Raw genomic sequence first — 23,898 nt, forward strand, 5'->3', positions numbered from 1 at the left:
GATGGCGTCGACCTTTGCAGGCAGGGGCGAGGCGCCGTGTTTGTCGATCTGATGACCCAGGAAATCGATTGTCTCCAGCCCGAATTGGCATTTGGCTGGGTTAACGGTCAGGCCGAAATCCCTCAGGCGAGAAAAGAGCTGGCGGAGGTGCGTGAAATGTTCCTGGCGGCTGTTGCTGCCGATCAAGATGTCGTCGAGGTATATGAAGGCGAAGTCAAGGTCGCGCCCCACCGCGTCCATGAGTCGTTGGAAGGACTGAGCAGCGTTCTGGAGACCAAAGGGCATCCGGACGAATTCAAAGAGGCCGAAAGGTGTGATCAGAGCCGTCTTCGGAATGTCATCTGGATGCACCGGGATCTGGCGATACCCACGGACGAAGTCGACCTTGGAAAAAAAGGACCGCCCATGCAGGTTGGCAGCAAAGTCCTGAATGTGTGGCACAGGGTACCTGTCCGGGGTAGTAATGTCGTTGAGGCGTTGGTAATCGCCACAGGGCCGCCAGCCTCCGGCTGCCTTGGGGACCATGTGTAGTGGAGAGGCCCATGGGCTGTCCGACCTGCAGATGATCCCCAGCTCCTCCATTTTTCTGGATTCCTCCTTCACGAGGCGGAGCTTGTCTGGGGGTAGCCGCCAGGCGCGGGCGTGGAGGGGAGGGCCCTGGGTGGGGATGTGATGCTGGACGCCGTGCTTGGGCAAGGTGGTGGAGAACTGGGGTGTTAGTATGGACGGGAACTCTGCCAGGACCCTGGAAAACTCGTCGGTCGACGTGGTGATGGAGTCGAGGTGTGGGGCCGATAGCTTGGCCTCACCCAACGAGAACGTTTGGAAGATCCTGGCATGTACCAAACGCTTACCCCGCAGGTCAACCAGCAGACTGTTGGCACGAAGGAAGTCTGTCACAAGGAGTAGTTGCGCGACGGCGGCCAGGATGAACCTTCAAGTAAAGTTGCAGGTGCCGAACTGGTGTACCAACCAGGTGCCAAAGGTCCGAATGGCGCTGCAGTTGGCAGCTCTGAGGGCGGGTCCTGGTGTACAGTTGCGAGTCTCGCGGCCATTGGGAGGCACAACACTGACTTCAGCTCCAGTGTCCACTAGGAACCGACGTCCGGAACGCCTGTCCCACACATGCAAGAGGCTATCTGGGTGGCCAGCCGCCGTAGCCATCAGCGGCGGCTGGCTCTGGCGTTTCCCGGAAACCAGCATAGTGACCGACATCTGTGGGCGTCAGCACCCCACTGCTAGTGGTAGAAACACCATTGGTCAGTCGGTGCCTCAGACCTGGTGGCGGGTGGGGAGCGTTTGTTCGCCGGGTCTGGCCTGCTGGGCCGCTGGATACGTGGCGTGGCAACGCGCTCGACGGATGCCCCGCTCTCCTTTCTCACCCGCCAAATGACATCTAGGCCCGGGCGGCCACCTTCCGGGGTTCGCTGAAATCGGCATCTGCCAGGAGCAGGTGGATGTCGTCGGGTAACTGCTCCAGGAAGATCTGCTCAAACAGCAGGCAGGGCTTATGCCCGTCTGCCAGGGCCAACATTTCGTTCATGAGCACAGAGGGGGGTCTGTCGCCCAACCCATCGAGGTGGAGTAGGCGGGAGGCTCGTTCGCGTCGGGAAAGGCTGAAAGTCTCGAGGAGGAGGGTCTTGAACTTATCATACTTCTCCTCTTCCGGGGGCGCCTGGATGAAATCCTCGACCTGGGCGGCGGTGTCTTGGTCGAGGGCGCCCACCATGTAATAGTACTTGGTGTCATCCCTGGTGATCTGGTGAACCTGGAACTGGGCCTCGGCCTGGTCAAACCAGACACTGGGCTGGAGGGTCCAGAAGGTGGGCAGTTTAAGGGCTACTACCTGTACCTCTTGTTGTGCAGACATCGTGGCTCCAAAAACATTTGGGCCCGTTGGGGTCACCAATGTAATGGCTAGCTACACACTACAAAATGAAGACACAGAGTCGCTGGTTTCGAAATCGGAGGTCAAATGCTGACCGGGGCGCGGTGCGCCTTTAATAGCCGAAGACTTCCCACGCTACAGTTCCCGTGCTGACGTCACGCGCGGGTCACCTGACCTTCCCACACGTGGGCTTTCCCAGCCCAACGCTGGGGAAGAAGGAGGGCCCCGTGCCATCTTGGATCGGGGCCTCCGACGACATCGCGATGTCGGGAGCCGGTTCGATGCCGGTGCGGTGAGTCGCTACACCATCATGCCATCTGATGCTGCTTACCAACGATAACATGTTTATTGGCTTCTAACGGCAACCCTTGGTCCACACCCTGCCACAGTCTTGATCCAGACCCAGACCCAATGACTGAACAGCAGAGGATCAATCAATAAGTGGCATTCAACTTGGTCTGGCACCAAAGAGCCTAAGAAAAACCAAGATCAAAGTCAAAGTCTGGTGCTTGGTGTCACATCTAATGTAAGAAAACATAGTTTTGTTGCCTTGAAGCCATTTATCACTGCCAGGGATACCACTCCTACAGAAGTGCCTCAATCCAACCATCTTCAACTGTTCTCCAGTGCCTTAATGTCTGGAATGGTCTGTTTGCAAACACATCACAAACATATGGCTAGGCACAGCTCAAACGCCATCCATAAATTTGCCGATGACACCACTGTTGTTGGCAGAATCTCAGATGGTGATGAGGAGGCGTACAGGAGTGAGATGGATTGGCTGGTTGAATGGTGTCACAACAACAACCTCACACTCAATGTCAACAAAACCAAGGAATTGACTGTGAACTTCAGGAAGGGGAAGTCTAGAGAACACATACCAGTCCTCTTTGAGCGGTCAGCAGTGGAAAGGGTGAGCAGCTTCAAGTTCCTGGGCATCAACATCTCAGAGGATCTATGCTGGACCCAACACATTGATGCAATCACAAAGAAGGCACACCAGCGGTTCTAATTCATTAGGAGTTTGAGGAGATTTGGTATGTCACCAAAGATTCTTGCGAATTTCCACAGATGTACAGTGGAGAGCATTCTGACTGGTTGCTTCACCACCTGGCATGGAGGCCCCAATATGCAGGATCGAAAATGGCTGCAGAGGGTTGTAGACTCAGTCAGCTCCATCACAGGCACAACCCTCCCCGCCCTCGAGGACATGGTCAAGAAGCGGTGCCTCAATAAGGCGGCATCCATCGTTAAGGACCCTCACCATCCGGGACATGCCCTCTTCACGTTACTACCATCGGGGAGGAGGTACAGGAGCCTGAAGACCCACACTCAATGCTTTAGGAACAGCTTCTTCCCGTCCGCCATCAGATTTTTGAACCGTACATGAACCCATTTTTCCTCGGTTTTCCTCTTTTGCACTATTTATTTATTTTTGTAACTTATAGTAATTTTTATGTCTTGCATTGTACTGCTGCTGCAAAACAACAAATTTCACCACATATGATTCTGTAATAAACCTGATTCTGATTCTGATTTGTTCCATTCTTAATGAACAGGTAGTCCATGCTGGCCTGGAACCTGGACAACACCCAGGTTTGTGCCGACATGCAACAAAGGAAACCCAACTCTTGCTCTGGACCTTCAAATGATGCCACCAGCACCAGCTGCCACGGTAAGCAATGTAAGGATGCAGAACGTTCATTGGATCAGCCACCTCAACACCACACCAGAGAAGGTTAAGGTCTGGGTACTCATCACACCAGGTGTGAACCTGTTTGCATAATACCATTTATTCCCTACAGTAGCTTGTATTGGCTGGCACAAAATTTGCAGCAGATTATAAACAGATGGTAGAAAGGGCAGACCCATGGCAGATGTAGATTATTGCAGAGCAATGTGAGGCGATGCAAATTGGTTAGAAAAATGAGGGGAGTCAACATAGAATAAAGAATGCTCTTCTGAAGGAGAAATGAGCAAAGGAACCAGTGGGCATGGATGTGTAAGTCATTGAAAGTGGCAAGGCAGGTTAAGAAAGCAGGCATTCACAACTCTGTGCATTATTGATAAAGGTATAACGTATAAAAGCATGGATATCATGCTGTGTAAACACTGGTCCAGCCTCAGGTGGTGAATTGTGTTCATTTCTGGTCATCTCTTTACAGAAAGGATGTGGAGGCACTGGGGAAGGTTCAGTGGAGATTTACAAGAGCGGCTCCTGCGATGAGGGACCGCAGTTGCAAGGATTGATTGGAGAGGCCAGAACTATTTTCTTTGGCGAAAAGACTGACATGAGATCTGATAGAAGAATAAAAAATGATGGAAGTTCTTGGACAGAGTGGAGAGAAGAAGCTTGTTCTGTTTGGTGGAGGGGTCAAGGACAGAAGTCACAGGTACAAAGTATAGGGGAAGAGATTTAATATTGACATGAGGAAATACAGTTTTCTGCAGAGTATGGTTGGAACCTGGAATGCAGTTCCTACAGATGTGGTGGAAGCAGGTTCCTTTGAGGAAATTAGATTAATATATGATGAGGAATAATTTGCAAAATTAAGGAGGAGAGGTTGGAGTGTGGAACTATTGAGATGCTCTGGTAGAGAGCCAGCATATTGACAATGAGCTGAAAGGCCTCCTTCTATGCCTCTGATTCTATGGTTACAGCCAAGTGCCTTTCCAGCTCATTTGAGTCAACAGTTAAGAGTCAGTTCCATTGGTTGTCAATTAGATTTCATATATGTTAGGGAGCATAGGGCTTCTCTGCTGGATGCTAGTGATGTAGTCAGCAGGAAGCCTTGCATTTATAAAGCACCCTTTAATAAATTCCCCTTTGCAGGTAGTGTCATACCTTTGAAGTGTATCGAGTGTTATAATGGAAGAAACATAGCAGCCATTTTGCACACAGCAAGCTCCCACCGGCAGCAATGAAATAATGAGCAGATATTCTGTACTTGAGCTGTTAATTGAAGAAGAAACATCGGTCAGGACCCCAAGGATAACAGTTCCCTCCTTCTTCACCAACACTCCACAGGATCCTTTACATTCAATTGACAGAGCCAGAAACAATGTGTTTTAATATCTCTTCTGAGCCACAGTACGGTACTCCCTTGGTGCCGGAATGAAAGTTCAGCTGAGACTTCCGTGCTGCGCTAAGTCTCTGCAGTGGGACTTGAACCCATGACTTTCTGATTCAGAGGCCCATCGAACTGCAGCTGATGCAATTACATTCCATGAAATTTCAGCAATTTCCAGGCCAGTTCTACAGGCATCTATTTCCAGAGTTGGTTTGATTGAATTCAAATTCTCAGACTGTCCGAGTGGGATTTGCCAACTTGCTTTTCCCAATTTTTGTTGCAAAGCAGTGCTGGATTATCAGCCCAGCCATGCTCGCAGGCTCCATCCACTCACAGAAACTCAGGAGCAGTGATAAATGTGGGTCTGGCCAGCAAGGGTCACATTTCAGGAACAAATAAAAAAGACAAAAGCTGCAGCACTCTCGAGGTGCTACCATAATGTCAATATGTTAAATTGGCACCCTACCTTGTTTTCTTTGGTGTTATCACTGTTCACTTTCAATATTCAATTATTCAATTCCATTTGCAACTCCTCAGAAAATGAAGCATGCAGCAAGATCAAGGCAGCATTCAGTCAAGGACTGATAAATGGCAAGTAACATACACGCCACAAAAGATAATGACAATCTCCAATGAGAGTAAGTATTACCACTTCCCTTGACATTCAATGCCATTACCATCACTGAGCTTCCCACCATGACATCCTGGGGGGTGACCATTGTCTAGAAACTCAATTGGACCAGCAACGAAAACACTGCCTACCAGGGCAGATTGGAGCCTAGGTATTCTGTGGTGGCAGAGTTATCTCCTAACACCTCAAAGCCTTTCTACCATCTAAAAGGCACAAGTTACATGTGATATAATACTTGCCTGGGTGAATACAACTCCAACAACTCTCAGTAAGTTAAACACCATCCAGGACAAAACAGCACATTTGACTGGTACCCCATCCACCATGATAAACACTAGTTCCCTCTGCCACTATTGTACGGTGACTGCAGTGTGTATTACCCACAAAATAAACATAGAACATGGAACAGTACAGCACAGAAACAGGCCCTTTAGACTGGCATCATGGTCTATGCCAGCCAGGATGCCAATCCAAACTAATCCCATCTACCTGCACATGGTCTATATCCCTCCATTTTCTGCCTGTCCATGTGTCTGTCTAAATGCCTTTTAAACACGACTATTGTATTTGCTTCCACAACTTCCCCAACAGCATGTCCCAGGTACCCACCACTCTCTGTGTAGACCTTGTCTCATAAATCTCCTTTAAACATTCCTCCTCTCACCTTAAACGTATCCCCACTAGTATTTGACATTTCCACCCTAGGGACAAAGATTCTAACTATCTGCCCTATCTATCCTTCCATTATTTTATGTACTTTTATCAGGTCACCCCTCAGCCTCCAACGCTCCGGAGAAAACAATCCATGTTGGCCCAACCTCTCGTCATGGCTAATTTACTCCAATCCAGACAAGATTCTGGTGAATCTGTTCTGCACCCTCTCCAAAGCCTCCACATCCTTCCTGCACTGTAGTCATTGGCCGAGGCTATTCTAACAGCATCTTCCAAACGCATGACCTTTATCATCAAACAGGACGAATAGTTTCTAATGAATGGAAACAACAGGTTCTCCTTCAAATCGCACACCACCCAAGTTTGTCACTGTTCCTTCATTATCTCAGGGGTTACTGCAACTGAAGGAGTACCCTCACTGGAGGACTGCAGTGATTCAAGAAGATGACTCACTCCCAACTTTTCAAGAGCGATTATGGATAGGCAATAAATGCTGGCCTTGCCACCAAAGCCCAGATTCCAAAAGAATGTATTACAAAAAGGATCTCATTGTGCACTATCTTGAAGGAGAGCAGGAGAGTTAGTCCCAGTATCCTGAGCCAATACTTATCCCTCAATCAACATAACTGATTATTTTGTTGTTCTTATATTATTGTTTGTGGCAGCTTTCTGTGCACAAATTGGATGCTGTATCAAACTTGGTGCTATAAAAATCTATGTCTTTTATTCCAGAGTTGGATAAGTAAATAACCACAGTGATCAATAATCATCCTGATACACATTGATGCATTAATGCTTCCATTCTTACTTATGTTAATGCAAAGCAACTTAATGGCCATTAACTAATCCTGTAATCCAGTGCTAGTGACATCTTGCAAACTATAATGCTAAAATAATTAATAAAATCGTCAGAAGAAATATGGTAATAATTCTTATCACTTGGTGAGTTGTTACAACAGTGTTTCCTTCTTATTCAACCTCTTGTGATGTGGGCATTGCCTGCAAAGTCAGCCTTTATTGCCTGTTCCAAATTGTCCTTGAGGAGGGATTTTAAGGAAGGAGAGAGAGGTAGAGATAATGGATGTAAATTTTCATGCCAGGCTGGTATGGGAGGTGGTGGTGATCCCATGTACCTGCTACCATTGCCCTCCATGGTGTTAGAGGTTGCAGGTTTGGGAGGCATTGCTGGAGAGGCATAAATGAGTGACTGTACTCTATTTTGTAGATAGTATACATTGCAGCAACTTCACACTGGTGGCTGAGGGAGTGAATGTTTAGAATGGTGGCTGGGGTGTCAGTCAAGCAGACTGCTTTGACTTGGGTGGTGATCTTACTTTTGAAGAAGTAGTGGAAAAATACTCAAAAATGGAAAAACTTCAATGCACTGGGAGGGGAGAAGGAAACGTGGACTGATTAAATGGTTCTTTAAAGAACTGGAATTGGAATTGGTTTATTATTGTCACTTGTACCGAGGTACAGTGAAAAACTTGTCTTGCATACGGTTCATACAGATCAATTCATTACACAGTGCATTGAGGGAGCACAAAGTAAAACAGTATAGAATGCAGAATAAAATGTCACAGCTACAGAGAAAGTGAAGTGCTGGTAGACAATAAAGTGCAAGGTCATAACAAGGTAGAGTTTGCACATGCAAAATGGGATAGATGGCCTTTTATTCTGTTTTATGGTTCAATGAGGATAAACTTTAGTTAAAGACAAAGGGACACAGGAAACATCTTTTTATTCAGTGACTTGCCCAACAATCTGGTGGAAATACATGTAAAAACTCAACGGGTTTTGTGGAGAGAGTCAATGTTTCAAGCTGATGAACTGTCATCATAAATGAAAGGTTAACTCTGTTTTTCTCTCCCGCAGATACTGCCTGACCTGCCGAGTGCTTCCAGCATTTTCTGTTTTATTTCAGATTTCCAGTATCTGCAATGTTTTGCTTTCAAGAAGAGATGCCTGAGCTCTGGAATTCTTTTCCTGACCCTCTACCTCTTTCTGTTCTCCTTTGACAGCCTCCCCCAAACATATCTATTTGACCAAGACCTTTACTCTCCTTCCATGGCCTGGTGATAAATTATGTGATGTGCTTCAGGACGTTTTTCTATGTTAAAGGTTCTACACAAATGCAAGATGGTGTTGCTCGTGCTGGGATAATTGTTACTCTTTGTCAGCACTTTGCTCTATTCTACAATTGATATTCGATGTGCTTTTTTGCCTTCTTTGTATCCATGAAAGAATCCATATTGTTTTGTCAAATGTAATCCACAAACTTCACTTCATTCTTATTTCTTCTGTCCATTATTTGATAATGTCTCTTTTTCTAAACTAGCATTGCATAGTACTGGAGGCGAAGTTCCTATCAAAAGCCTTTCAAAAGTGATTGCAGTTCTATCAGATTCACATCAAGGATTCCTTGTTCTTGCTATAGAAATTAATCTATACACTGGAAATTCTTTTGCTTAGTGTAATGTCTCTATGCACCATGCAAAGGAATTTAATTTAAAACCCAGTTTCCAAATGCGATTAGGTCTTTGTGTATGGGAAGAGCACTTCCAAATATTTGCTCTGAATCTTTCTTCTGTATGATACACAAACACACACACACACACACACACACACACACACACACACACACACACACACACACACACACACACACACACACACACACACACACACAGCCTGTGTCATCAAACAGAATACAAAACACGACCTGTATAGTAAATTGCTTATTCAAAACAGTGGGGGTTGGGGGCACTCATATAGAAGCAAGACTGATCTGGGGTGATGCTTGTTTGGATAAAGGTGACCATGGTACCTGGTCCACTGCTGGAGAGCCCAAGGTGTTGAGCTTCTGGCAGGAAGGTCTTCTTTCAATATTTAGCTATGTGTTCACTTCCAGACTTCCCCAGGCTCCTAATTGCATGTCCAGCTGTGGACCTCCCTCTCAGAAGCCTGGCCTGGATGTGGGAACTGCCCCAGGATCCTGCCCCAACATGGTTCTATGCTCACTTGCTACACAACCCCAGCTTGATCACATTTTCTATACCCACCTGTTACGGACTCAGTGAAAGTCCCTTTAAGATAGAGAGTGTGTGTGTATGTGTGTGTGGGGTGTGCTTATGTCAATAGAAGATAAAGGACGTAATGACGTTGTTGAAGAAGTCAGAAGAAGAAGGAGAGAGAGAGAGAAGGGAGAGAGACACCAGCCTGCTTGTTTTCTCTATCGATGGATGAGAAACAATAACTGTGTTTGCCATAGAAATCCATGTATGGAAGTTGGAAGTAATCCGGTGGAGTTCACTTTGTTGTTGACCTGTAGAAGGAAACAGGTATTTGTGTGTGGACGACCACAGTTCGGATGCTTTTCGGGGTGAGGAAGTCACTACCGAGTAAACACTGAAGTGTCGTTTGGGTTCCATCGTGGAACATTTGGATTTCGTATTTACTCTCTCTATGTTTCTCTACATCTACGTCTTATCTTCAGACAACGGTGGTTGTTGAAGAAGCCCTTGCTCATGTTTCACCTTATGGCTTGCGGAACTGAACTTTAAGAACCATTCCAGAACTGGGAGTTTTGGACTTTGTCACACACACACACGAAGAGTTTAGTTTTGGGGTTAACGTTCAAGGTTTAACATTTTTTTTGAATTCTAACATACTAACATTTTTACTTTTATTTTACGTATTATCATAAGTAGTAATTAATAAAATAGTTTTTAACACTGAATCATGCTCAGTGTGTTTCTTTTGTTGCTGGTTCGTGACACCACCGACCCCAGAACCCCAGCCCCGGCATATTTACAAAAAATAACAATCCTTGGGGAACAACCCTTGTCAACTCTTATCTGTTCTGAAAAACAACCAGTTACCATAAGTCACTGTTTTCTGTACTGAAAGTACTTTTTTTTTCATCCAGGTTGACACTGATCCTCCTATTTAATGAGTCTCGGTTTTGCTAGCCAGCTTTATCTCTTTGTTCAAATATTTTCTTAAAATCCATGTAGACAACATCAACTGCAATCCCTTCATTAACCCTGTTAATTCATCCAAAAGATTACCCATATATAATATGTCTTTTACTGGATGTGTGCTGGCCCTCCCTAATTAATTCAAACCTGTTAATTTTTCCTTGGTTGTAGTTTCTGTGACTTTACCCACCACTGATGTTATATTGGCCAGCCTGTTGTTACTGGGAGTGTCCTTACACTCTTCCTTGAACATTTGCCACATTAAAGTCCTTTGGCAGATCCCTCATATCGAAGGGAAAATTGGAAGATTATGGCAAGGCCTTCTGCTAGCTCCCCCATTTTCCTTAGTAACCTAGGACACAAGCCTTCTCAGCCAGGTGACATCAGATGATTCACCAAGATTGGAGGGCAGTAGTTATGGGGAGGGATTGGATAGGCTGGGCTTGAGGAGCTTCGGGGTGACCTTAAAGAAGTATATAATATTATGAGAGGCATTGATAGGGTAGAGAGCCAGGATATTTTTCCCATGGTAGGGGTATCAAAAAAATGAGGGCATAGGTTTAAGGTGTGAGGTAGGAGGTTTAGAGGGGATGTGAGGGGTATGTTTTTTACACAGAGAGTTGTTGATGTTTAGAATTCACTGCCAGAGGAGGTGGTGAAATCAGATAAAATCACAATGTTTAAGAGGCATTTGGGCAGACACTTAAAGTAGGAATATACAGAAGGATACGGTTCTAATGCAGACAAATGGGGTTAGTGTAGATGGGCAAAAAGGTCAGCATGATTGGCCAAAGGGCCTGTTTCTGTGTTATACGACTCTATGAACCTATATCAGCATAGACAGCCTTTCCAGCATCTCCTGCCTCTCCACTTTCACCCCATCCAGGGCCTCTACTCTCTCTGCTTCCATAGATACTTTGCTCACATCTTAATCAGCTCGATAATCTAGGCTGATGCCCTGGTGTGATATTGAGGAAGTGCAGCACAGTCAGAGGTGCTATCTTTTGGCTGGGACATTAAACTGAGGTGGACATGAAAGATCCCACAGCACTGATTGGGGAAACGCAAGGGAATCCTCCCACTTGTACCGTGTGCATCAGGTGTAATTTTGGGTGACACCAGTTTAAGACTTTCACCATGGGACCAGCTTCTCTCCATATTATTTCCAGAGATTAATAAAAAAAACAGGAAATGCTGAAAACACTCGACGGGTCGGGTATTTGTGGAGAGAGAATCAGAGTCAACATTTCAGGTCGAGGACTCTTTGTCAGAACTGGGAAAGGGAAAAACAAGTCCATTTTAAGTTGCAGAGAGAGTGGGGAGGGATGGATATGTCAACAGGAATAGCTCTGATAAGGTGAGGCCAGGGTTGTTGTGGGGATAAGTTGTTGATGAAGACACCTAGTTGGTAGATTAATGAGGGCAGTTAGGGAAAAACAAAGGGACATGGAAAAAGCTGTGAAAATGCAGGTTGGAGCAGTAGGAAATGCTGTGCAGCTCAGAGAGTATCAGAGAAGAGGGAAAAATCAAGTTAATATGAATAACAATAGAACTGGCCAGTTCTGGTGCAAACTTAATTTCCTTGTTTGTTTATTAAACTGAGGTGGACATAAAAGATCCAACTGCACTAATTGAGGAATTCTGTGGGATCTTTCACGTCTATCTCAATTTAATGAACAAACAGGGATATCAAGTTACCTGAAATTGCTGAATTTAATATAAATCCCAAAAGCTGCAACCTTTCCAGAAAAAAGATTCAACCCCTCCTATTTGCATTGGGCCTCATTGGAACTGTGTAGGAGGCCAAAGACACATGGGTCAAAGTGAGGGTGGGATGAAGAGGTAACTGCAAGCTCTGGGTCACCCCTGCAGACTGAATGGAGGTGTTCCACAAAGTGAGCATCCAATTTGTATTTGGTATCTCCAAAGTAGAGGAGACCACATTGTGAGCACCAAATACAATATACAAGATTGGAAGAAGTGCAAGTGAGTCACTTCTTCACCTGCAAGGAGTGGTTAGGTCCCTGAAAGAGGGGGGTGGGGGTGAGAAGGAATAAGATAAAGAATGGGTGATGCATCTCTGGCAGATTCTTGGGAAAGTGCCTTGAGAGGGGAACTACTTGGTGGAAATGAAAGAGAGAACCAGAGAGTCGCAAATGGAATGATCTGTTCAGAATGCTGAAAGGGAAGGGAAGGGGAGGAGCACAGTAACTTCACTGATTCCACAAGAATGACCCTAAGCATCCAGCTATCCCATACCATAATGCCCAGAGCATGCATCAGATGCACAACAGCTACATTGTAAGTAACTAGAAGTGAAGCAATTGACTGTTACCAGCATTTTTCATGCAACCAAGAGCAGAGAGAATCCTTTGATACTGTTTTTTTAACAGAACCACAACTGTTGAAGATAATTGATTTGCACATATTAGAAGGACTCACTCATCAGCAATCAGATTACCTGTGGAATCTGGGAGTCCGGCCCAAGGGAACAGTAAACAGAGACAGAGAAAAGTACACACAAACATGCAGAGCTGTGGAGCTATCTAAAGCCATGCTGGATATGTTGGCTGGCTAACAGCAGGAGGTACATGCAATTAAGCTCAAAACATAAAGCAGAAGAAGAAAGCACTACCAAGGTGGATTGGATATTGAAGTATTACAGAAGGCTGCATGAGTGACTTAAAAACAAATACTGTATGCTGCATATGGATGGGTGCATGCAATGTGTACTGGACAGTACACAATGAAGAGGTCATTGAAAGACCATCAGGTGGATAAGATGAGCCATGCAGGGTCAGGTTGGATTTGCAGCATCAGCTGAACCCAGTGTACCCGATGCCAAGCATTGCCAATTGTGTGGCAGAGCACCCATGAGATGTTCCTACTCCAAGTTGTTGGTGCAAAGACATTCACCATCATCATCAATTTCAGTCAGGAGCCGTCATAAGATGTTGTGGTTGAAACCAATAAGTCATGTGCTGTTGATAAACACCACGGCTACACTGAAGACAGCTGGGAGATGCCTTCTGAAGGTGGTGAACACAAAGAATCAGAGAACTATGATGAAAAACATCATAGTAGACCTGAAGGATGTCACACCCATACTTGGAAGAACAGTTGCTGGGACTGATAAACATACACCATCATGCAATCACGGAGATTGCTTCAATGCATGCAGTCACTCTGCCATACATTTCTTAAATGAATAGGCAAATTAATTCCAGAAGGGCAAAAAGATGTAGGGAGACAACTGGACAACTTCATTCAAAACACAGTACAAAGAGATTGGAAAGATATTTCAGACGTTTTTGTTTTGCTTTTTTTCATCCATTACAACAGAAGGTGACATATTTGTCTCATATATAATATTGGTTGGTACAATTGGTACAAGGTTATGAATTGTGCCACCTTACAAACTGTTCTCTGTATTCTGCCAACATTGTTGAGTGTGGAACTTGCTGGAGAGACTGTCTGTCTCTGTAGAGGAAGTCATTGTAAGAAGTTTCTGTAGTGCACAGTGTACATTCTTTTATTAATAAAGAACCTTAGTTTGTTAGTTTATGTAATTAACTATTCCCTAACATCTTAGTGAGTCAAGGATATTGAGACACCAATATCTATTCCTGATTCATTGCTTCTAAAGCACATTATCATGTCATTATCACATTGCTATTTGTGGGAGCTTGCTGTGTACACATTGGCTCTTGAGTTTCCTGCACAGCAACAATGAACTACACTTCAAAAGTACCTTATAAAGTGCTTTGAATTGTCATGAGGTTCCTTCAGTTTTTTTTATAGCACTGTCTGGGTATAAATATACACATTCACTAAGTACACAGTTAAGTACAAGACCCAAGAGGCTAAGTTTGCTGACTTTATATTCTTTTATTTCTTGGCTGCAGGTTCTGTGAGAAATTGGGTCAACTAAATGAAGTGATTGCATGTCATCTTTAGCTTGTGGGGAGCACTAATGTAGATTTTGACCTTGATGTATTAAATCATAAATTATTCTTCATGCTGCATTTGGTTTCAATGGCAGTAACAGTAACACATCTGTACTTATCTTCTACCCACTTTGGTTGCTGTTAAATCAAGTAGAGTAGACTGATGTCAGCTTGATTCGTTGTCAGGAATCAGAACTCAGACCACTCCATCCATGTGGGAATTTCAATCTCAAAATGACGTTTTGCTACAATAAAATGTGACAAGTATGTGTGGGGTAAAGCAATTAAACAACTGCAGTGTCTAACTGAAGACAGAAATCTGTGATGGAAACATATGAAATACCAAAAGAAAAGAAAAACTTGCATGTATATAGTACCTTTCATGATCTCAGATTCTCCAAATTGCTTCAAGGCTTGATTGCTGGAAGATGCAAAAAGAATGGCACAGGGATTTAGGGAAAACACTGGGAAAAGCTGAATGGTAGGAAATGAGCACTGGTTCAAGGAGATGTCCTCAGAGCTGATTGGAAGTTTTGACAGGGAAATCCTCACAAATCAGTACTGGAGCTACTTCTGTTCCAAATTTGCATGATTGACCTGGATTCAGAAACACAAAGTAAAGTGATCAAATTTCCCAACAGAACCAAAATAAGTGAGGCAGTAGCATCGGAAGAGGTAGCTAATAAGTTGCAGAATTATTTGGATGAATAAGTCATGGTGGTTAAGTCATTAAGAGTTCAAAAGACTGAGTTATTGATCTGGAGATGAGTTCAAATCCCACCATAGCAGCTGAGGAATTTCAATTCAACTCATTAAATAAATCAGGAATTAAAAAGTTACCATCTGTAATAGTGGATTGGTGGTTGTTAAAAAAAACTAGTTCACTAATGTCTGTTAGAGAAGGAAATCTACCAACTTTACACAGGCTGGTTTATGTCTATTTAGCTTTGAACTGTCCTCTGCAAGGGGCCAGCAAATTAAATGTGTGAAATCTCTAATAAACTTCATGATTCTAAAAGTGACATTTAGTTAATTATTATTAACAATAATTTTCACTGTATGTGTAATTCCTGTGAAAGATGATAGTTGCCTTGAGCCAAATTAGCTTTTTTAAATTTCTTTAACTTACGCATTTTTGGGTGTTGCTGGCAAGACCAACATTTATTGTTCAGCACCAATTACCATGCAGAGGTGATGGGGAACCACATTCTTGAACTGAAGTCATCATTCTCGTGAAGGTAGTCCCATCGTGGTTCTGGGGAGGAGGTTGTGGACTTAGACACACAGAAGTGATGAAGGAATGGCAATAGCTTTCAAGTAAGGATGATGCTTGGAAGGGAACCTGCAGCCGGTCGTGTTCCCTTGTGCTTGAAGCCTCCAGTCTTCTTGATAGTAGAGGTTGCCGGCTGGGGTGTTGCTGGTAGTTTAGCCAAGGTAACGGAACACCTTACAGGAAAAGGGAAAGCCGAGGTGATGGAGGGAATGAATGTTTAGTGTGATGGATGGTTCCTAATCAGGCTACGTTGTCCTGAATTGTGCAAAAAAATGAGCTGCTGGAGAAACTCAGAGGTCAGGCAACATCTGTAGAGGGAAATGGACAATTGACATTTCAGGTCAAGACCCTTCGTCTGGTCTGAAAGAGTAGAGGGGAGATGGCTAGTATAAAGAGGTGAGCAGGAGGGGTGGAGAAAGAGCTGGCAAGTGATAGGTGGATCCAGGTGAGGAGAGGTTCCTTGGCAGATATATTCTGGATGGGGAAGATAGCCAGTATAAAGACTGAAAACACTGACTGTCGATTTCCCTCTACAGATACTGTCTGACCTGCTGAGTTCCTCCAGCAGTTTTGTTTTTTGCTCCAGATTCCAGCATCTGCAGTCTTTGTTTCTCCTTTGTCTTGGATGGGGTTGAGTTTCTTGTGTGTTGTTGGAGCAGCTGAATCCGGAAAAGTAGAGTGTTCTTTTGACCAAAATATTCATAAGAGTTCATAGAGTCATACAGCATGGAAACAGGCCCTTTGCTCAACTGGTCCATGCCAATCAAAATGCCCCATCCAACCTTGTCCCATTTGCCAGCATTTGGCCCATAACCTTCAGAACCTTTCCAATCCATGTACCTGTCCAACTGTCTTTTAAAGGTTGTTATATTACCTGCCTCAACCACTTCCTCTGGCAGGTCATTCCACATTCCACCACCACCCTTTGTGCAAAAAAAGTTGCCCCTCAAGTTCCCTCTCACCTCAAACCTATGCCCTCTAGTTCTTGATTCCCCAGCCCTGGGAAAAAGACTGAGTGTGTTCACCCTATATATTCCCCACATGATTTTATACACCTCTATAAGAACACCTCTCAGTCTCCTACACTTTAAGGGATAAAGTCCTAGCTTGTCCAACCCCTCCCTATAACTCAGTGTCTCAAGTCCTGGCAACATCCTTGTAACTCTTTTCTGCACTCTTTCCAGTTTAATAACATCTTTCCTATAGCAGGGCAACCAAAACTGAACACAATACTCCAAATGCGGCCTCACCAGCATCCTTTACAACCCCACCATCACCTCCCAACTTTTACACTCAGTGGCCTGACTTATGAAGGCCAACATGCCAAACGTCTTCTTCCCCACCCTGTCGACCTGTGACTCCACTTTTAGGTAACTCTTTTGTACTCCAAGGTCCCTCTGTTCTGCAACACTCCCCACAGCCCTGCTTTTCTTTTGGCTTGCAGATGGTTGAAAGGCTTCAGGATGTCAGGAGGTGAGTCACTCACTGAAGATACCCAGACTCTGGCCTGCTCTTGCTGCCACGGTATTAAAGTGACTTGTCCAGTTGAGTTTCTGATCAATAGTGACTCCCAGGATGTCAATAGTGAGAGAATCGGTAACGGTAATGCCATTGAATGTCAAGAGAAAGTGGATATCTCTTGCTGGAGAGGTCATTGCTTGACACTTTTGTGGTACAAGTGTCATTTGCAATTTAGCAGTCCATACCTGAAGATCTTCTTGGTCTTCCTGCATGCAGGAGTAGATTGCTTCATTTACTGAGGAGCTGCAAATGGAGTTGAACATCATGCAATTATCAGCTAACATCATGAAACAAAGGTCATTAATACATTAATGAAGCTGCTGGAGCCGGTATTGGATACTTCCCTAAAGAACTCCTGCCATGATGTCCCAGGACTGGGATGATTGACATCCGACAGAAGGGGAAGGTACGACCTGTACAGAAGGGAAGGGTTACACCTGAACTGGAGGGGGACCAATATTCTTGTGGCCAGGTTTGCTAGAGCTGTTGGGGAGGGTTTAAACTAGTTTGGCAGGGGGATGGGAGCCCAACTGATTGGTCAGAGGTTGGCGAATTTCGTGTACAAGTAGATGCAGAGTGTAGAAAGACTGTGAGGATGGATAGGCAGTTGAAAGGGCAAAATTGCAGTCAGTTGAATGGGCTGAAGTGGGTCTACTTTAATGCGAGAAGTATCAGAAACAGGGGTAATGAACTTAGAGTGTGGGTAAGTAAATGCAACTATGACGTGGTGCCATTACAGAGACTTGGCTGTCGCAAGGCAGCAATGGCTGCTGGATATTACGGGGTTCAGATGTTTCAAAAGGGAAGGGACAGAGGTAAAAGAGGTGGAGGAGTGGCTTTGTTGATCAGGGACAGTGTCACAGCTGTAGGAAAGGAGGATGTCCTGGAGGCATCGTCCACTGAGTCAGTGTGAGTGGAAGTCAGAAACAGAAAGGGAACGATCACTCTATTGGGAGTATCCTACACACACCGCCCATAGCAGCAGAGACACTGAGGAGCAGATTGGGAAGCAGATTTTGGAGAAGTGCAAAAATAACAGGGTTGTTGCCATGGGTGATTTCAACTTCCCTAATATTGATTGGCACCTCCTTAGTGTAAAGGGGATAGATAGGGCAGAGTTTTTTAGGTGTGTCCAGGAAGGATTCCTGACACAGTATTGTGGACATGCCAACTAGAGGAAGTGCCACACTGGACCTGGTACTAGGCAATGAGCCTGATCAGGTTTCAGATCTCTCGGAGGGAGAGCATTTTGGAGACAGTGACTATAACTCCTTGACCTTTACCATAGCCTTGGAGAGGAATAGGGACAGACAATATCAGAAAGTATTTAATTGGAGGAGGGGGAATTATGAGGCTATTAGGTAGGAACTTGGGACTGTAAATTGGGAACAGATATTCTTGGGCAAGTGCACTATGGAAATGTGGAGGTTGTTTAGGGAGTACTTGCATGGGCTTCTGGATAAGTTTGTCCCATTGAGGCAGGGTAAGGATGGTAGATTGAAGGAACCGTGGTTGACACGAGATGTAGAATATCTTGTCAAGAGAAAGAAAGAAGCTTTCCTGAGGTTTAGAAAGCATGAATCAGACAGGACTCTGGAGAGTTACAAAGTAGCCAGGAGGGAGCTTAAGTATGGACTTAGGAGAACTAGAAGGGGGTATGAGAAGTCCTTGGCAAGTAGGATTAAGGAAAACCCTAAGGTGTTCTCCACATCTGTGAAGAATACGAGGATGACTAGAGTGAGGGTAAGACTGATCAGGGATAAAAGAGGAAATACGTGTCTGGAGTTGGAAGAGGTAGGGGAGGTCCTTAATGAATACTTTGCTTCAGTATTCACCAGTGAGAGAAACCTTGTTGTTTGTGAGGATGGCGTACAACAGGCTGATACGCTAGGGCACGTCGACCTGAGGAAGGAGGATGTGCTGGAACTTTTGAAAAGCATTAGGACAGATAAGTCACTGGGGCCAGACAAGATATATCCAAGGTTATTATGGGAAGAAATTGTTGCACCTTTGACGACGATCTTTGCGTTCTTACTGGCCACAGGAGTAGTGCCGGATGATTGGAGGGTGGCAAATATTGTTCCATTGTTTAGGAAAGGGAGTAGGGACAACCATGGGAATTACAGGCCAGTGAGTTTTACTTCAGTGGTGGGCAAATTACTGGAGAAGATTCTTACAGACAGGATTTATGGGCATTTGGAGAAGCATAGGCTGATAAGGGACAGTCAGCATGGTTTTGTGAAGGATAGGTTGTGCCTCATGAGCCTGACTGAATTCTTTGAGGATGTGACAAAGCACATTGATGAGAGTAGTAGATGTGGTGTACATGGATTTTAGTAATGCATTTGATAAGGTTTCTCATGGAAGGCTCATTCAGAAAGTCAGGAGGCATGGGATCCAGGGAAACTTGGTTGTGTGGATTCAGAACTGGCTCACCCATAGAAGACAGAGGGTGGTTGTAGATGGAGCATATTCTGCCTGGAGGTTGGTGACCAGTGGTGTTCCACAGGGATCTGTTCTGGGACCCCTACACTTTGTGATTTTTATAAATGACTTGGATGAGGATGTGGAAGGGTGGGTTAATAAGTTTGCAGATGAAATGAAGTTTGCAGGTGTGGATAGTGCAGAAGGTTGCTGTAGGTTTGCAACAGGACATTGATAGAATGCAGAGCTGGGCTGAGAAGTGCCAGATGGAGTTCAACCTGGAAAAGTGTGAAGATCACTTTGGAAGATCAAATTTGAAGGCAGAATACAAAGTTAATGGGAGGACTCTAAGCAGTGTGGAGGAACAGAGGGATCTTAGGGTCTATGTCCCTAGATCCCCCAATGTTGCTGCGCAGGTCGATAGGGTTGTTAAGAAGGCGTATAGTGTGTTGGCCTTCATTAGTAGGGGTATTGAGTTCAAGAGCCATGAGGTGATGTTGCAGCTCTATAAAACTCTGGTAAGACCACACTTGGAGTATTGTGTTCAGTTCTGGTCGCCTCATTATAGGAAGGTTGTGGAAGACTTAGAGAGTGTGCAGAGGAGATTTACCAGGATGCTGCCTGGATTGGAGAGCATGCCTCATGAGGATAGGTTGAGCGAGCTAGGGCTTTACTCTTCGGATCAAAGGAGGATGAGAGGTGACTTGACAGAGGTTTACAAGATGATAAGAGGCATAGATTGAGTGGACAGTCAGAGACTTGTTCCCAGGCGAAAATGTTTCACACGAGGGGGTATAATTTTAAGGTGACTGGAGAAAGTTATAGCGGGGATGTTCGAGGTAAGTTTTTTACAAAGAGAATGGTGGGTGCATGGAACGCACTGTGGCAGAGGTGGTTGAGGCAGATACATTAGGGATATTTAAAGCACATGAACGATAGGAAAATGGAGGACTATGTGGGAGGGAAGGGTTAGACAGATCTTAGAGCAGGATAAAATGTTGGCACAATATTGTGGGTTGAAGGGCCTGTGCTGTGCTGTAATGTTCTATGTTCTATGTTCAAGTTATGACCCCACCCATTGGAATGTTTTACCCTTGATGTCCATTGATTTTAGTTTTACCAAGGCTTGCTGATGCCACATTCATTCAAATGCTGTCCAGAGGTCAAGGGCAATCATTCTCACCTCATCTCTCAAATTCAATTCTTTGAGTCATGTTTGGACTAAGGTTGTGATTAGGTCTGGAGGGAAGTCGCCATAATGAAGCCCAAAACTGGCCATCAGTGAGTAGGTTATTGATATATGCCATTTGATAACACTAACAACATCTTCCTATCTTATAGATAGCCCATTTAGAATTCCCCTTCCACAGCATAATCATTTATATAAATATATGTCTCAAAAAGAACCATTGAAGATGTCAAAAGCCAAAACCCTTCCGTCAATTATCATCTATTTACCCCATTCCATTTTCTGCTTTAACTTTCTGTCTATCCATACAGTTACACTGGCTTCTTTATCGTGGGATAAATATCCAGCTTCACCACTTGGACGGGAAGTTGGAGTAGATTATCCATCTAACTTAGAACCCATGCAATTTTTTTCACAATGAACTAGCAGTCTGCTCCCCATAATAACCATAGATCTATGAGCATTCATGTTTGTAACAAGTCTCTTGCAAAGAGTCATCAAACATTTTCCCAAATGCATTTATACAGCACACACTGCAGTTTATCTTCGTACATACAATTAAATTAGTCAAGCATATCATGAATTATTTTTCTACAAATTTTGATTGATGACATATTAAATCTACAATTTTTGACCTCCCATTCCCACATAAAATAATCAGGTTTAACATGTTTTGAGAGTCATAGCTATATGAGGTTAGAAGCCAGGTATGTAATTTTACAAGGGCAGCAGTCAATGAAGTATTGGGCAAACTATGTTAAACATACTGGTTGTTCAACAACATTTTAGAAGACTAATGGAACACTTTTAGAGGTAAAATGCTGAGCATTATAAAACCAATCCTAAATCAGCAAGTTCAAACTAAATGTATCTATCCTTAAATGAATCATTAAATAAATTAAAAATGAGATAGAGAAGAAAAATATCACACACAAATACAAACAGAAAGGAAAGGGTATTCATGAAAATGAATACATAAATTGAAGACAATGATATCAATCCTAAACATTGCTTTCTCTGGTTTGAATCTACCTCCCCTTTACCATTTCTCAGTAATTGTGCAAATTAATGTTCCATTTAATGAAACTGTCTGTTGCCCAGCCAAGCCTACCATGAAAGTCCTTCTATCTCTAAACTTCTCAGCTGCCTCATTTTCAAGGCGGAAAGCTCAAGTTTCACCAAGGTTTTCTCACACCCCAGGCACTGGGAGTTCATTCCATTGCCTTTTGCTGTACTGCCTCAGGGTTTCAAAATCTCCCATATTACTTGGCAACTAGAATTGGATGCAGTATTTATGGAGCTATCTCACTGCAACATTATAAAGTTTGTTCACAAATTGATACGGGTGCAACAACCTGAATATTTCATAACTCATTTTTTCTTAGATGAGTTAGACTGAAGAAAAAAGAACTCTGTTTTCAAAGAAAACAATTAAGAAGATTCTTTGTTTCTCTGGCCAAATGCCAGCCACATTGATATTTGCTTTGATTCTTTGGCCAACTAAATTAACAGGTTGGCTAATGTGAAAGAGTAACATCACTCAATAAAGTGCCATTGGGTATTAGAATAACAGCAGCTTAAGCCAGCCTGAAGAACCCAAATTGATTTAAAAAGATGAATTGCACTGCAAGAAATTCAAAGTAGGGCTTGAAAAGAGACAACATCTATTGAACTATTCCTCTTAGAGGAGACGTTACCCTTTTCAGTCTCCAATTAAACAACGCAACTTGGCAATTTATTGCTGAATTAAAGTTTAAACAACATCAACATATATTGGTCTTGTAGAATAAATTGACTGGTGGTTTCCCTAAACAATTAAAAATAATCCCATATAATCACTGTCATCCAGAACCCTGACTAGACATCAGTATTTCCATCATTTCTATGCCGTGTATCTCAAGAAGGATTTATTGACCTTGGAATGGATGCCGTACACATTATGATAATGTTTGAACTAAAAGGGTTAAATTATAAAGACAATATACATAGACTAGATTCAGACTCTCTTGAATTTGATAGACTAACAGGTGACCTAACCTGGAGAGAAATTGGTGACAAAGCAAAACTTCAAAATTAGAATTGGACCATTCAAAGTGATGTTAGAAAGTTCTTCACATAAGGTAGTAGAAATCTGGAACTCTACTCCACGAAAAGATGTTGAGGTTGTGTGTTGGGTAAATGGGTCAATTGAAAATATCTAAACTAGGATGAACAAATATTTATTAGGCAAGTGCATGAGGGGTTATGGAATTAAGGTGGTTAATTGGAGTTAAGAAACATCATGACATTTTTTAATCATTTAATGTTTGAAGAAAGGCAAATGGCTTACCTTATTTCCCACATTCCTATAAAAGACCATTGCCTAGAAATTGAATGTGCCCTATATTTTGTGTACTAAATGAATGCTATGTATATTGCTAACACTAAATTAGATGTCACCATAAGCAGTCACAAAATTAGTACTTCCTTGCTTTGAAAGGTGTCATTGTGAATAACTGCCTTCAGCAGATATTAAAACCTGACGTGCGGGATTCACAGACATTGCATCTTGCTCGGCAGACAGCAGCAATGCCATTCACAGCTCACCAATAACACCTTGGAAATGGGTCAGCACTGTCAAGGTGAACTCTCCATGGTAGATTCACAAGATGAGCTAGGGGGCCAATATCAAAAAACGGGAGTGGGAGGGGAGAAGATGGAATTAGAGAAGGGGTGTTTACAACACATTGGTTCCCCAGGGGAGAAACCCCCTGACTGTGGAGCAGATTGATCACACCCCATTGCCCAAAAACTAATGGTAGCCATTAGTGCCGCAGATCAAAAGGTCTGTTAACTGCTAACTGCAGATCACAGAAGCCTCAAACTGTGCTGAGAGTTGCCAGGAACACATTTTTATATAAATCAAAATTACAGTATGATTTTTAACACATATAAACAATATTATTGAAGCGACACTTAAAATCATGTGAGTTTGATTTCATTCAGTGTGAGCTGGTCCTTGTTGAACTGTGAATTAATTACTAAGGTCTTAAGCTGTGTCCCTTTGATCTAATTTCATTTAGCAAGTAATTACTGAGTGCTGCACACAATGATGATGTCATCACGTGAGTTAACTAAACAGGGAAAAGACGTCCAAAATCACATCTTATGCACCGTACATGGATAAAAATGGGGGCAAATAGATTTTTGATAATCCAGTTTCTTGGCTCCAAATTTTGTCGTTTTGACAGATAACATTCAGAAATATAGAATGCTGAGCCCTAATACCAACCTTGAGTTGTTCTGGTAATAATGGTACTTGA

Source organism: Pristis pectinata, chromosome 1 (assembly GCF_009764475.1).
Source record: "Pristis pectinata isolate sPriPec2 chromosome 1, sPriPec2.1.pri, whole genome shotgun sequence".
Classification (NCBI taxonomy): Eukaryota; Metazoa; Chordata; class Chondrichthyes; order Rhinopristiformes; family Pristidae; genus Pristis; species Pristis pectinata.